Source organism: Zerene cesonia, unplaced genomic scaffold (genome assembly GCF_012273895.1).
Source record: "Zerene cesonia ecotype Mississippi unplaced genomic scaffold, Zerene_cesonia_1.1 Zces_u005, whole genome shotgun sequence".
In the NCBI taxonomy this organism is placed as follows: domain Eukaryota; kingdom Metazoa; phylum Arthropoda; class Insecta; order Lepidoptera; family Pieridae; genus Zerene; species Zerene cesonia.
Genome location: NW_024045135.1, coordinates 1,584,144 through 1,597,986, shown reverse-complemented (window position 1 = coordinate 1,597,986; position 13,843 = coordinate 1,584,144). Strand labels below are relative to the sequence as shown.

Below are 13,843 nucleotides of genomic sequence, written 5' to 3'. Positions count from 1 at the left end.
TATAGTTTTCGACACTGTTCCTGTCACCACCTTTAAAGACGGGGGTAATGATAGATCTTTTAAAATAGTTAGGGAAACAACAGGGAACATAGGGAAATGTATAATGTAAGTGCATAGAGATAATATTTTGAAGACTAATTTCATAGATTAATTCAAAAGAAATTTTGAAATAATAGAAAAATTTGATCACCAGTCGGGATTTGAGCCCGCGACTTTAACCCGACACCCGTGATACCACCACAGCAATTGAATTTCTTCTACTCGGTTTTATGTGTTATGGGTTATTCCATGATATACCAAAAATGTAGCTAGAAAGAGAACTTCGAAATCACAGTTGGTAAAACCAGTAAAAATTGCTACAGATTAAATGGAACGCAATAGATTTTTGTTTCTTTTTCGGTTTCCGTACAGTTTCCGAACGGGTGGGACTTTGAAAAAAAGTAAGAAAAAAATTCTTTGCATTTAATCGAAGGCGATTGAGCAGTTAGTGGGGCCGATTTCTGTTGGCCAAATTGCTTTGATCGAGTGAATCGGATCTTTGCTGTTATAAAACTATTGTATAAACCCGACCCCGCTTTGATACAAGAAAGAAAATATAAAGAAAAAAAGAAGAATCTGATTTTGATGAAAATCGATTTCATCCATCTGTTGAGTGATTAAAGAAGATACAGACAGATAGACAGGCAGAAATACATGTATTAATACGTTTATAATATAGAACATATAATATAGTTACACGTGTAATTTGATCTTAATTTTTTTACGTAAACTGAACAAACGCAAGTAAAACGCGCGATAACAAGTTAATGTAAATTATGCAGATACATTAATGTGCATGAAACAATGTTTTTATGATTGATAACACATCTAGACATCAACAAAAATACTCATGTACTCTTTTGTACCCCAATTTTTAAAGGAAATTATTTTTGAAATCGATCCAATGGTTTTGGCGTGAAAACGTTACAATCAAAAGAAAAAATCTAAAAATCCCGATTCGCTAATGTGATATGTATTAATAAATTATTTGTACAAGCGACGCCGCGTAGAAAACCATAACGAAACAACGTAAAAAATGCGTACGCAATAAAGAAAGGTTTTCAAATTAAGTAACTTTATTCAGAAAATTTGAGCGGACGTGTTCGCGGGGGTTTCATATTTTCCGTTCTTTAGCCTCTTATTATAAGCTGATTAAAACGCGGCAAAAAGCTGGCTCTCTTAACGGTTTTTAATTAAAATACTTTGTCAGATCTACTCAGTGTAATTAGGATAAATGACACATAATTTTTGTACAAAAAAATCACTTGCCACATTTTGATATAAATTTATATGGTGATAGACCAATATTAACTTCAACTTATAAGCTATTGTTACAAGTTACCACAGAAAAAAATAAATAAAATTGCGAATTTGCAATCGAATGAGGTGTCATTGAATAGGTCTTTAAAAAGTATAAATTATTGACTTAATATAGTTACTAATCTAAAAACACAAAAATGTCACTGCCTCTTTTTACCAAAATCCATGAAGTAAGTAAGTAATGTTGTGAAGTTTTTATATTATTATAAAGTACCACCCTTCCATTTATTTAATTTGTCTTTTATGGATCATCATCAGGCCATACATGTTCCCACTGCTGGGACACAGGCCTCCTATGAGGGTTCAGGCCATATCCACCACGCTGGCCAAGTGCGGGTTGGCAGTTGTAACATGCCGTCGAACTTTTGATTCATGGACGTGCCGGTTTTCTCATGATGTTTTCCTTCACCGTTTCAAGCAGTGGTGATGTTATCCACATGTACAGATAACTCCAAATCGGACTTATCGATTTTGAAGTCCGAGGTTATCACCGCTGAGCAACCACTGCTTTTTTTTTTATGTCATAGCGGGCAGCTGAGCAGGTGGTTCGCCTGATGGTAAGCGGTCACCACCGCCCATAAACATTCGCAAAGGTAGTACCTCTGTGAATGCGCTGCCCGCTTTTATGGGGTAAGGGAAAAGGAAAGGATTAACGACTGGAAAGAAGGAATGGACTAGGACGGGTGAGGAAAAGGAAACGGGCCTCCGGCTCCCCCACTCACCGTACGAAACACAGTGGCATGCCACTATTTCACGCCGGTTTTCTGTGGGGGTGTGGTACTTCCCCGGAGCGAGCTGGCCCAATTCGTGCCGAAGCGTGCTCGACTATCACAATAGATGCTTTTATGGATATTTCAATGTAACTAATTTAAAAAAAAAAATTACAACATTTATTAATTGAATAATCATTAGGTAAATACGTTTATTTGAACTCGAAAACTGCGATGACGCTTGCGGTTGGGTTTATTTTAATCATGTAAATGTGAATATCATTATATTTGGTAAATAAAATAACTAAAACTCATTTGATTTAATTAGTTATGATATACTTGAAACTGTTGAAAACAATTCATTGTTCAAAAACAAAGACGTTCACTGTAATATAATCCAGACTGTTATATCTATTGATGTATCCTAAGGATAATCTAGGTATACGTATTTATATAGAACTAGCATTTACCCTCGGCTTTGCACGCGTTAATTCGGAGTTGATTAATAGATATTAATATGCATATAAACCTTCACCCTTTTAATTAAAAAAAAAGGCCAACAAAATCCGTTGCGTAATTTTAAAGATACATCCATAGGGACAAAGGGACAGAGAAAGCGACTTTGTTTCATACTATTTTACTTATTTGCTTTCCGATAGGCTTGATCTTTACGAAGAGACGTTGCGTCTCTTTGTATTTTATATAGAGTGTACTATGGGGAGTGCTCTGAGGAATTGTTCAACATTTTACCAGCCGCACAGTTCCAACAACGGACCACCCGCCGTAAAAACCAATTCCATCCGCACCATCTGGATGGTTGGCGGTCCACCACCGTACGCTTCACCCGCAACTTCTTTCCGCGTACGGTGAAGCTTTGGAACGATTTACCAGCTACGGTGTTCCCGAACAATTACGACATTGGGGCCTTCAAGAAAAGAGCGTATATGTCCCTGAAATGCCGGCAAAGCACTTGTGTTGCAAGTGTTTATGGGTGGTGGTGACCATTTAACATCAGGTGGCCCACCTGCTTCTTTGTTTGCCCTGCCATAAAAAAAAAATACTATGTAGTGATTTAAGGTCAAGAAAGTCACATACATAACAGTACTTTGCAGTACGTCTATCGATAAATCGAGTAATATCGATAATATTAAACCTATTTGTGCTACATATAAGCCTATATGATATATATAAGCAAACAAAGACTTGTATGTAAGACTAGAAAGAATGCTAGCGTGTTTAACTACATTCCTATAGTAATAAAAAAATACTCTTCATCTTTACTCCATAAAAAAGCTAAGAAAATATAACCATAAGCCATTTTTAAGCATTTTTGCACACCGGGTTTTTAGCTTCTTAGACTGTGATGTTTGTTGGTTATTGATCAATTATTTACATTATTCATAGAGTTATTGTATTCTGTCAAATAGCTAGTAATTATTTTAAATTGATTAATCTCCCATTCGCACATTGCATAATTCAGTAGATTAATCATTAATATCCATAAATTAATGATTAATTTCGTTTATCGAACTGGGAGCAGGTGCGTTGCCGTCGAGTGGTATTACCCGACGTTACATAGGTGCGCTGTGTATCACGCGTGTCATCTTTATTTGGTAGGATTATAATTACACGTTGAATTAATTACCCGAGTGTATAGTTGGCCATGGATTACTTGGCAACAAATATTATAGTAATTACAAACTCGAAAATATTAAATTTCCCAGTTATCACCGAGTCACTGCTCAGTCAATTATGTGACTACTCAATTGCCTTCGAGTTTAAGCCACAGTTGGCAATGGCATAAATTGGATGGGTCCAATATTATTTTGGTTCTGAACTTTCGCTTTTGTACGGAATCTTAAGTGCCACTAGTGCGACTCGCACATGACCGGTATTTCAATATTTAGTTCAAAAAACTATTCAACAGTATTATTACAATAATGTATTTAACTATCCACAATTTTCAATTTTAATAACTATGCTATGACTCAGTCTCTCCCTGACCACGCTCGCTGTAAAGTGTTCGAAACGTTCGTAATATAATGAATAAATCGCGTTTAAAATCCGTTTGAAAGTTTTTAATTTCTAAATACATATACCAAATTTGTATTGCCTGTGATTATAACTTGTGAATATAATTATTTTTATTTTAAATGTCTACGTGGTCTACGTTTTTCTATTTCTCAGTGAACACCTTTATAATAATACCTACATATTAACGTGTAATGCCTAGGTATTACTAGATTATGTATTTCTGTACATGGTACATCAAGTACTCTATTCAAGGAGTAATTAGTATGACAAGACATTCGTCATGTAAGTAACGTGTGGAATTATATTATCCATATTGTTTTTGCTTAGCGTTTGGTAGAACAATTATGTATTATTGTTCTATAAGACTTTTTTTAAATATCCCTTAAATTATTATCATACTATCATTTACAGTTTGAATGAATATATAAGCGACAATTTTTTTAAAAGGGGGCAACCGAGCAGTCGTCTCTCTTTACCGTTCAAGAAGTTTTGCAGAGGCAGAGGGTCTGTAAAGGCTTTTCAAGGTAAAGAATAAGAAAAGGATAAACGACGGGTAAAAAGAGAAACTAAATTATAAACTAAGTAACCAGTTCGATTAAAAAAGATATAAGATAATATATTTTATCGATAAGCGACCGCCTATTGATATTTTGAAAGAAAGCGAGAAGAGATGTTTATTTTAAAGACATGCTTTTTTTTAATGTTATAGTCGGCAATGGAGCTGGTGGGTCCCCTGATAGTAAGCACTGCCACCGCCCAAGAACATTTGAAGAGGCATAATATCAATTGCAGACCTTACGATTCTAGAAATGGATTGGGGACTTTATATTTGGAAGGGATTAAGAAAAGATTGATGAGAGGAAGAAATAAAAGGACTGGGAAGAGTAATGAAAAGGATATGGGCATCCGGCTCCCCCACTTACCACACGACACACAACAGCATGCTATTATTTCACGCTGTTTTTCTATGGGGGTATGGTACTCTCCCAGTGCGAGCTGGCCCAATTGGCTCAAAAAAAAGCCGTGCTACTCCGTAAGTTTATTTAGAAATAAGTTTTAAGTACAAGTTATGCATAAATAATAAAGAAAACACTCAATGATATCAACACATTCGTCGTGGAACGTGCGTCATGAAAATCAAGATTTTAGCATTACACCTATGGTGACATGATTAGATTTCAAAACCGTTTAACAGTAAATAGATAAAGGTCAAATAAGAACTTACTTCTTTTAAAATAAAACGTGAAGGATTTATTCTCAACTTTAACTATACTTTCCTATTTGTAATAGATAGTATCATGCTAGATATATATATCTTTTCTACTAAAATGAAAAATTACATAAAACTGAAAAAACAAATGTTTAATTAAATTTTGTTTTCCGCAAAATCCAAATGGTAATATAAATGTATCTTAAAGAAATATAAAGATAAGGAGCTACTTAAACTGATTAATGACGAATTTTTCGCGGCAAGCTTAACGAAGCAGGGATGGGAAGGTAATTATGGAGTGGCCCGGAGGGACTCAGCTACTCTTTAACCTAATAGACTTTGTTATGCGATACTTCACAATGTCGATTACAAAGATATCTATAAGGTACTGTGACAATTTCCTTCTTACATAAATCCTGTGTTAAATGTGGAGAAGGTGTTATGTACATATTTATTCCATACTTTATCAAATTATTAATACGTTTGTATTGAGTAGGTACCTACTATAATTATATTATATATAATATAATAAAATTATATATTATATAATTTTTTATAATATTGTATATATAATTATTTAATTTTCAACACAAACGTTGAATATAAATAAGAAACTCAAAGTTTGTTCATTAATTTTCAACGCTTATTACATTACTTAGCCAAACATAGAACTAAAATAACAGTATTTTATTTCAATTTATCGACTTATAAACAGTGGATTATCACATTTTCTTTTCAATTTTTTCTTTTATGTACCATACTGATGTTTATCATGGTATTAACAAAATTCTTAGTTATAGATTTTACTCGTTCGTTGTGTTACAAGATTTTTAATCAAACTTATAATAAATAATAAGCATACGATTAAGCTACAAATTAAAAATACCAAACAATAAGAAATTAAAAACTTTTTAACGGATTTCAAACACAAGAAAGTACTAATAACAAACAAGTCACTTAATAAAACCATCGAGTACACACTAACCACCATAACAATAATGTAAAGTCCGTTAGAAAAGCAAAACTAATAAATTTCATTTGATTATCGATTAGTCTTAGTCAAATTCACAACTTTCAGCGAGAGTACAGTGAGTCGGAGAACTATGCCTTAGCGGAGAGGATAAGCCGTTTACACGTTACGACTTCGAAACGATAAGTTAAATAAACTTTCAACTGCTACATGGCATTTGGGTTAAGTACCCAAGGGTAGTGGAAACTATTGCTATGACTTTGGTATCCGTCTATCTGTCTGTATGTCCGTTCGTCTTTCACCAGGCGGTATCTCGCGAATCGTGAAAGCGAGACATCTGTTTATAGTTGCTCTTTAGCTTATTTGTAGGGAACCCTACCGGACCCTGTAGCGAGTATGACTCGTACAACGATTTATATCAATTTTTATTATTCTTACCAAATGCACAGCTGATATATGATAAATATAATTTTTTTTTAACATAGTCGCATATCATGGTTATACAGACGTATTTACACCACATACATAACATTTTTGTGCTTTATCATCACAACTAACGACCCGACACGACAATCGTATCGTGAGCACGTCGCAACCTTTAAAAATCTCGCAAAGCGCTCGCCCGGAAACGGGCTGTCGTTAACAAACATTCGCTTTATTAGTTCCATAGTCCGTATTTGCTTGCTCGACTTATTTTATTGCATTCCTGACAGGCGCAATTTTTCACGCGGCTTGCTATTATTTAATATAAAAAATGTATTTATACTAGCTTCTTCCGGTTGCTTCACTTGCGAGCTAATCAGACAAAAAGTAACCCCATGCGCTTCTCCTGACTGTAATCTATCTCTATGTCAAAGAGTAAAAAACACACATCCATACATCATCTTACAAGCTTCGCGTTTTAGTGCAGGAAATAGAATAAGTGAAATAGGCCGCCTTAATATTGATACGAATTTAGCTATTAAGATAATATTGATATCATCATCGTCATCATCACCAGCCCATATATGTTCCCACTAAAGGACCTCCTATGAGGGTTTTGGGTCACAAGACACCACGCTGGCCAACTGCGGGTTGATGTCACATGTCGTTGAGCTTTTGATTCTTTGACTTGTTGGTTTCTTTACGAAGTTTTTTTTCCTTCGCCGTTTCGGTTAGTGGCGATTTAAATAATGTCCAGTTAAATTGTAAATCAATTTATTTCTTGAACGCTTGGCGGACTCGAACACCCGACTAGCCGCTTTTAAGTCTGAGATCCTAACCACTGAGAGCTGCCACTGTTTTATTATTAATATTTTATAGTTTTTATATATATTTAAAATAACTATTTCAATGACTCACCGTCCCCTGAGAGAGTCGTCTCCTTCTGCGTCTGGCTGAAGTTGCATCCCGCTCTGGGCCCATGTTACTGTGAGCCAGTCTGCAACAATAAATACGTATAAGCGTTAAGTTACTATGTAGCCTGCATTGGCTATTTAAATATTCTCATTTTTAAATATTATGGTGTTTTAAATGGTTGAAATTATTTTTAATTATCTCAATAGATGGCGCGGGGTGTCGCTTAGGCACATGAAACCGAATAGCAGAAATTCGATTGCTGAGGTGAGATCATGGTAGTCGGGGGTCAGGCGTTGCCACGGATATAGCGAAAAGTGCTGGAACCCCGCCTCAAGATTATTTTCTATTCTTCAAAAATTTCTCATTAATTTTCTCATTTTGATTCTAAAAAACTATATTTATATATATTAAATTATTACTAAATAGCTTAAAATAATAATAGCTTTAAATGCCATGCATAAACATGTGAAATGTTTTAATTTCATTGAGATGTTTTCACTTAGAAAATATTTTTTTAAGTATCGATTGGATACGCAGTAATGCTATTTTAGATTTTTTTACAAAAGTTTCATAAACACTTCGTTCATTATTGCTACGGGAAACACACGTTTATATATACAATAAATAGAACTTACACAGACAACATAAAATAGACTAAGCAGTTATTAAAAAAAATTAAATGTGGTTAGGCACATTCAATTTTTTTTCTTTTATTATCTCTCACCAATATCTTAAACAAATGTTGTCACTTTAAATAACCACCTACAATATATAATAAATAAATGAAATAAATATTACTCCCAACTTATAAAGACGTTTTGTCAAACTTTTTCTTTCGCTCAGCGTCCCAAGGCCGTTTATATCGCATATCATCCATCTCTGCTGCCATGGCAACCGGGAAAATACCTAAAGAAACCTGAACATTCTCGTTATCATTTTCAATAATTGCCAGTCACGCTATCCGAGTCGCTCGCAAATATTACGATGGTAAAGTTTTGCACGAAGGAGGGTAACTATTGTTTTGCCACAATTTGTAAATTCATTATGACATTTACAAAGTTCTAAATTTCAATTGTTCTGTAGAACTAAATTATGAAATTTCACACTCAAACCTTGTTTATTCAATGTAAACTTTTTTAAAGTTTGTATTCTTTTAAACTACAACCGATTCGGAATATCACTTCTATCGAGAAGATTCGGCAATAAACTCGATGTCGACTCTAAGTCTTTGTCAGACAGCACGCGTCAGAGCCTAACCTAACCTTTCTTTTTTTAGTGGGGAAATCTTGCATAGATACCCACGACCCCCGGGGAAGAGGCCGCGGGTTATGTCGGAATCCTACCGACTAAAATCCCACTGTATTCCGTCAAGCCGCATTGATGAAGGGGCCATGGGTTTCACTTGTTGGATTCGTCCGCAGCCCCCTCGGAGCCTATGACGTCGAATTATGTCGTTTATAAATAAAAACATAATCGAGCGCGGTAGATGAAGATAAAGGGGATAATTTCAATATAAGGAGAACATTAATCTATTGTATATTCGTATGACGCGCACGAATAAACAGCAAAATCAATAAAAAAACATTTTTTTCATGAGATCTTGAGGCTATGGGGAGTCCCCCCTACTACTTTATTACAGTTTTTTCATATAATACTATTTTGAAACCAATCATAAATTTTTGTTTTGATCTCTTATTATTTCTTCACTTTGGTGAATATTATTTATAATATATAACAAAGTCGCTCTCTCTGTTCCTATGTCCATATGTATGCTTAAATATTTAAAATTACGCAACGGATTGTGATGGGTTTGTTTTTTTAATAGATAGAGTTATTGAAGAGGAAGGTCTATTTATATAATAGCATCTATTAAAGTAGTCCGAATTAACACGTGCGAAGCCGCGGGCAAAAGCAAGTAATATAATAATTGTAGATTTGTCATTAGTACAATAATAAATGGAATAAAAAACCCCATATTTCTGCCAAGTTTATATCATCTCACTGGTTTTTACATAATTGAGTAAAAGTCATCGACCCTTAAACCATCCGGATTTTAATATTATCCAGATAATAAAAATTCCCTATACATTTTCAATGTTTTATATATTTATGGATTATTTGATAGTATTTATCGATCATTATGTTTTTAAAAACTGATTATATATATTCGCATTGCAGCAAATGTGCCTTCTATTTATTAAGCTTTTAATTTATTTATCTTATCCTCATAATATATGTATAAGTAATGGATATATCAACAGTTAGTAAATGAAAATGTTGAGTATCTAGTTACCCAGTTGCTATTTACCACATTTTAATTATTTTCAAAAACTCATTGTATTTGTCATTGTATTTGTTCAGTATCAGGACATATAATTCAAGTTAATATAATTGCACTTTAGTCTTCCGCAATCAAAACATTATGCAAAATGCACTTCAAAATGGCTACAAGTGACAAATATTTAGGAATTAACTAAAAATTACGTACACCGCACACTTTCGCATCTCATTTATGATTGAATTATGTAAAGCTCGACGTCTTTTCTGACGAGGGTCGGATAGTTTTTGCGATTGTCTAATTTATCAGGCCGCAACTTGTCTTGTTTTTGGGGTTGCCGTAGTTATGAGAAAATGACCTTAACGCAAATTGTTGGAGCGTGTGATTGCTCTATTTTGATATGGCCTCAGATGTATTACGCAGACTCTGTGATTTGTATCTATACGCTATTGCAATCACAATGTTATTATTGGTATTATTGTAGATCTGCTATTTACAATTATCGTTTTAAACTTACCTTCGTCTGCCTACTACGTCTACTTTTTAAACAGTAACACCTATAAAATATCCGATAGTTATAACAAAATATCCCAGATAATTTAATTCCCATCTCACATTAACTCGATCGTATATTAGAATAGAACTTAAGTGTTATCTGTAAATATGACGGTTATGGGATATATTTATAATATTCTATAACATAAGTTTAAGTTGGACCCATTAGATACACATAAACTTATTCACCGGGGGTTATACTGATTTCCCTATAACATAAATAATCTAAATATCCTTTTAAAACATAATTTCCATCAGTTTAAAATCATAATTATTCCTTTGTACGAGTGGAATGTGCTTAATCGTAGACTTCATAAGCGGCTTATAAAAGCAAAGTTTTATGGTAAGCTATTCGGTATTCTACTAAGTCCTTCTTAATATAAAGCCAATTTTTTTCATCTAACGATAATATCATATTTTGTTCGTGTTTCGATAAAATCATATAATAAGTCTTAGCGTGATTTTCACGTCGATTTTATTGTGTGCTCGTGTCTGTCTGTAATCTGATTAACCTTTTAATAACAAGATTTTCCCTCACATTTGTAACAAATATGAACGCTTTATTAGGACCGCCTCCTTAGTATCATAATTAACGCTTTAATCGTTAAGCGTTGTACCAAAAACGTCCACGGTTCAGTTTTGAGTAGAAGCTAAAAACTTCTCTCACCGAATATAAAATAATTTTCGACAATTTTATGTGTCATGCTTTATTTGATAATAAATATCACCGAAGTACATTTGAAATTCTTATTGTATGCTACTCTACACCTTCGACAGAGTAAATTCTTACGTAATCAGCATATGTTAATTTTTATAAAAGATTTGAGTCTTTGCGCTCCTCCCTGTCTCTCTGGTTCGTGGTGTAATGGCGAGACGTAATGTGGATTGTTGTGAAATTGGAAATAAGTAGTTCCTTTTCAGTATACGTAAGTATCCTTTCAATATACTAGATATAATATATATTCTATATTTATATAGTAATATTATTTCAGCAATTGTCATAAAAAAGTAGGAGTACATTTTATCATTCGTTTTGCTAAGAATACATTATGGTATGTATATGTTCCATCTCATTGAATATCTAATTTAATATGAATTTGTGATTAGAAGTTATTAGTACATTTGATGTGTAAAAAAGTACGTATAAATAATAATGCCTCTATCACTTAAACGTAATGTTGGAACACACATAATTCACATATTTTAATTTATAGTTGTGTTTCCTTTACGACTGCAACAGAAAGAGGAAAACATATCCTCTAGCGTATGTGCTATGTTTTTAAGTGGTAGCCGAGCACACTTCGGCACGGATTGGGCCAGTTCGCACCGGGGAGGTATTATAGTATATAGATATTTCATGTTCATATTTCATTTTTGTATAAAGACACCTTAAAATAGGACATACGCTACCAATAGACAAAGGAAACTTGTATGTCCCTTCATTATTTGGAGTGCAGGTGAGTCATGAAATCACATATTGCCTTACAGTATATTCACGCTACGACACATGTCACAAATCCTAATATCCGGACCAGTCTCACATTGGCATAAATAATGGTCACCCTATCAGTCCCGACCAAGAATAATAGGTATATGTTATCACGGGACTACATCTGTGTGGTTCATATTATGAGCTTACGTGTATATGTATAAGTGACCATGATTTATTATTTTAAAGAATTCAGTTTTATGCATGTATGTTTTTTTTATATTGTTTCAATGTCTGTAATTATAAGAGTAGAAGAAGAAAGAAGATAGAACTAAACTGCTGGGCAGTTTAACGACCCAGCAATTTAGTTCACGTTTCCAATAAATAAACAATAAATACAGGGTGTCCCGCATGTGATGTACTGTGCTCTATGGAACTATTATTACTAAGGATTACTTTCGTAATTCTGAAAACACTTTTGTATATCAACACTTTGTATCTATGAAAACTTAAGCACGTCTGCGGGTCAAAGGTCAAAGAAACCCTTGTGACCCACAGGCATCGCCAGGATTGCCAGTTAGGGGTCACCCCTAGAGAACGTAGAGCTTTAAGAATTCATCTAATAAAAAAATGTAATTTTATGATATTATATTTTACATTATCACTTATCAGCGTTTAAAAATACTATAATTTCTATTAAGATACAGTACTCACAGCTACACGTAAGTACGGTAGAGAGTACTCAACACGAAACCCTGTATAAAATTTGTCGGAAAAATCTATAAGGACTTATATGGAAGTAAACAGAAGTGAATAGCTTCTTAAATGTTTCATGTTAGTAAATGTTAAGAGATTTATTACGTTAATACGTAATGCATTCAGGTGTTGCCACGGCGAAGATGTGGAATCCAATTGTTTATTTAATATTATTTAAAAATGTCTCGACGAGCGTTCATTATTATTCTATTACTTCAAACTTTAACCGAAATTTATAAAGATTATACATTTTAATAATTTAATCATATCTTCGTGGAACACAGTCTGTTGTCCATACATAAACTATTTATTGTTATACATTACTATTTTTATTGAATCTACTTATGTCCAATACAAACTCGGTCACCCATAACTTATACCACTTGCGACCCTCACGTAAAGGGTTGAAGTGCCCGTAGACCACTGTATGTTATCTAAATTGCAGCATCTTTATATCGCAGACGTATGAGAAATATTGCTCTTGTGATTTATTACTATATCTATTCAAACGGAATATTCATGCGTATTTGTTTACATGTTTTGAATTGAATGTGTATCAATTGAATATATTTTAATATAATTTTAAAAAACAGCATTAAAAGCTATTAGCCAAATAAGAGTTGTGTTAAATGTGAAATGTCGGGCTTAATTTCATAAATAAATTCAATTATTCCACGTTCAATTTAAAAAGTCATATTTCTATTTAACAGAGATTGTTGCAGTTGATACTGATAAAACAATAAAAATGTTGCACACTTGCTTTTTTGTATTGATTATTTTGTTCTCTTAAATATTTTTCGGTGTTTTCTGTTGAATTTTTTTCGCAAAGTTTGCAACCGAACATTTTTAGCATAGAACTTGGCTACCGTTTTTTACAATTTATATTTTTGAGCGTACACATCTTAATATATAAAAATCCAGTGTCATGATGTATGTTCCCAATGAACTCTTCAGCAACTCAACCGATTTTGATGAAATTTGGCATTTTATTTGTAATTTGGTCCAAGTACAATAAAGGATAGTTTTTACTTCGATAAACTATCCCAATAATTTATAATCTTAATATTTTTCATTATTACTCAGCAACGCGACAGCAGCAACGCGTGGCCGGGTATACTAGAATATATAATCTATATACTTAGTCTGGCCATAAATACTGTTACACTTAATTATAAAAAAATATTACATTTGAATTTCGAATCTG

The 13,843-nt window shown here is 33.4% G+C and overlaps 1 long non-coding RNA gene across 1 annotated transcript in view; it reads right to left on the bottom strand.

The window, feature by feature from the left end:
• Positions 1 to 7,622: 7,622 nt before the first annotated feature.
• The window catches only part of LOC119838842, a 33,540-nt gene continuing 27,319 nt past the window's right edge, over positions 7,623 to 13,843 (bottom strand). The window contains exon 3 of the long non-coding RNA XR_005288222.1: positions 7,623 to 7,703. This is a non-coding gene — a long non-coding RNA (uncharacterized LOC119838842). The remainder of the gene's footprint in view (positions 7,704 to 13,843) is intronic.